The following is a 3,421-nucleotide window of genomic DNA, read 5'->3' as shown; positions in this document are numbered from 1 at the left end:
CCTACAAATCAAAAAGACAGAAGTGAAGCCACGGTTGCTTGCAGAGTAAATTTTGAACACAATCATAAGATCATGATTAAATACTCGGGGGGGATTCATGACCTCTTCTAGCAACAAGAACAGACCTCCCATTAGTAAAACATTTAAAAGCAAGGAACTTTCTATTCAACAAAACGTTTAGAGGTTGGCCATGGGGCAGCCTGCAAAAATTAGCAGTTAGAAGTTTCAGAAGTTAAATAAAGTAAAAAAAAAAAAAAAGCCATTTTCTTTTGATGTGCCTTCTACACCTTCCCCTCCTAGTGCACTTAATGTGCGGAGCAAACAGTGACAAAGAAGTGTCATTAAATAAAAAAAGAAGAAACACCAAAAATGAATGAAAAGGGTCTCATGACAAGAGAGAGGAGAAAAGGATGTGTCCTCCGTGCAAAAAACGTTCCTTAAGAAAAATGAGCACCCCATATTCCCAGCTGCAGGGAAGAAGTAAGACGCACAGGTCTGCAATTAGGAGGGAGGTGGGTGCAGAGGTGAATTTCAGATAACTTCGCGGTCCAGGCTTTGGGAGACCAGCCAGTGGAGTCTGAGTAATTATGCAGGGCAGATGTAAACAGCTCACAGCTAAGCTCATGGGGTTCCTGTATTGTGACAACATGATACGTAGTTTGAATTACAACATGTTCGTTACACAGATACATGTACATGAGGCAAGAGCGAAAGAGCTCAAATCAAGAATCAAGCCTGGTTTGCAATTTCCAGAAAGTGGGACCGTTTCTGAAGAACATTTCGATTTTGAACCAAGTGGCTCTGAAAGCACTGGCCACAACCGTAACAGTGACTGAGGATTTCTGTGAGGGTCTTTTCAGCGTGGAGAGCAATATACCAGGTAAGCAGTCAAGCCCCTCCACTATCGGATGTTTCTTGTTGATATTTTTCTCCCAGTCTAGCTGGTTTAAGACCCAACTACCTGGCAGAGTAGCACTAGGCAGGATCACAGCTTGGTGGAAGGCAGAGGGGTGCTTCAAAACAAAAAAAGGCAATTTGCAACCCAGCCAACTTCAGCAGGGTGCTGCAGTGGCCCATGGCAGCTGGTCCCCGGAGTGCCTCCGGAGCAGCCCCCTTCATGGACCGGGATTGCTAACGCCATTCTCCTTACCCAAGCACTGAAGCCACGAATAAAGTGCTTGAAGTTGATCCTCTGTGCCTACAGTGAGAGGGAAATCAAAATCAAACAGGTTCAGCACAGAACACAGGACCTGAAATTTAGAAAAATGTCCAGTAAAAAACAAGAAAAGAAACCAACCAAATGTGACACGTGGGGCCACTCTTTTTGTTGTTGGCATTTTAGCTGTATTTTGAAACACGCACATAGCATTTTTCACAATTTGCTATTGTGATTTTTACTTTTTTAAATCTTTCCTTGGTAGAATCTATTTGTGAACAAACTTTTGCATTTCTCTGCTTCCCTCTCCAATTCTGCAATATCAAGTAATTAGCAGGTAGTTTGTACCGTTTATAGATTTGTACCAATCACCGCAGTGAAAAAGCAAGTTACCTGACCCACATCTAAATAAATGAGCAGTCTACTGTTGATATCTACTCTCAGCAAAATTACTGATAGTAGTTCGCTCAGGCACAGAGTCCAGAACGGCTTTTCCCCACCGAGATTCACGTGCCTTTTGGTCAGAAATGTCGTCCCAGCTCGCTATGTTTTTTTTCTGCATGAGCAGGAGAGAGCACAAAGACTAGGGAGCAAAAGCAAATATCTTCCCTTATGTGAATTAAAATAAATAAATAATAATTAAAAAAAAATCACAGAACACCTAAAGGAAATTAAAGACATAATGAAGAGACAAAAGATGCTACGTGGAGAAGTAGCTGAAGGATAAGCATGTAAATGACACTGAAAACAGGAAGAGACGAGAAAAACCTTCTAAATGTTTCATTCCACGAGGCCACTGTCCCTTCCCAAGGGGATCACTGTACTTTCTAGATGTCATAAACTACCTCCCTGATGATAGTTGGTCTCACTGGAGACACAGATGCAACGAGACTGTTAGCGCTTGAGCGCAGACAGTCCGTATGATAAGTCACGGAGAAGGAAAAAGGCTGCTGACAGTCAGCTATGCGTCTTTCCATTACAGGTAACTACCGCTTTAAGCAAATTGTTTCAGGGATTGGAATGTAGCAATAACTGATCTAATTAGTGTAGGCTGTAATTTAGGAGGGTTCATTATGTCACAGACATTATGACTCCTGGGTATTACTAAAGGACTCATTTGTAGTACTTGAAATGAATTTCTCTGAACACATATAATGTCACCCATATAACTAGTATGTAGCTTTAAGATGATCTGACGTATTTAAAATCTCTGACTTTGAGCAGGATTAAGTTTCCAGACAGTAATAAACAAATCAGCAAATAGTACAGATTTACTTCTTGCCAAGAGAAGGGAAAAAGAAAAAAGATTTAATGGCTATTTCAGATTGAAATGGCAAGTAAACTCTGTGACAAAACTACAAAGGAAACTAATAAATCATGCCAGAGGAAACATATATCATGATTAAAAACACACACACACACACACACACACACTTGACAAAGATTTTGCATTTCCGGGTACAATACCTGTTTACTTCATCTAACAAGGAAAAAGTTTAACAGCTTCTTAAGAGAAGTCATGTATTAATAATTTCTGCTCTAAAAGCTCCCGTGAGCCTTCCCCTTCAGTAGGAAAACAAGCCTACGCTTCAGGTAACAAACCCAACTATATGAAATACATAACGAGACAAATGAATAAAAGTGTATAAGCAGGTTTCAGTAGTACAATGCTGAAGTAAAAACCGAGTTATAATTAAGTTTAAATTGGTAATCTGAAAAGGTTACAAATATAACCTCTATTATTTGCTTCCCTTCAGGGGTCTCTCACCAACTAGGTATTTCATAGTTCTTTGCTTTTATGACCTAAAAAATTCATTCTCACACAGATACAAATATGCTTTTCCTTTTTACTTACATAGTGTCTGATATAAAAAAAAGAAAATTCTCCTGGAGAGCACTTATGCATGTGCTTAACATTAAGCAGTCCTTAGAGCCCCTGCCTGCACCTTCTTAAATCAATATTAAAGCCTCTGTTAATTTCATTTGTTCATGATCCCCACTCGGGGAAAACGCTATCATGACATTGACATTAGTGACTTCTACGGTGTTCTGTTCTGAACACGCTGATCTTCAGACCTGATCTAAAATTAACTGAAACTAATTAATTCTTTACTTACTTTCATATGATTTGCATTGGACCTGCCTTCTTTGTGGGAGTCAGAACTCACATGTTATTTGTTTCTCAGCTTCCTTTTGAAAACTTGAATTTTACAAAATTAATTTTAAAAGTCCTAGTTTATAAAGTAGAATATTAGAATTAAACCC

The sequence above is a fragment of the Pygoscelis adeliae genome, unplaced genomic scaffold (genome assembly GCF_000699105.1).
Source record: "Pygoscelis adeliae isolate BGI_AS28 unplaced genomic scaffold, ASM69910v1 Scaffold63, whole genome shotgun sequence".
NCBI classification, from domain to species: Eukaryota; Metazoa; Chordata; class Aves; order Sphenisciformes; family Spheniscidae; genus Pygoscelis; species Pygoscelis adeliae.
The sequence above is the reverse complement of the archived record's forward strand: the minus strand, read 5'-3'. Positions refer to the sequence as shown.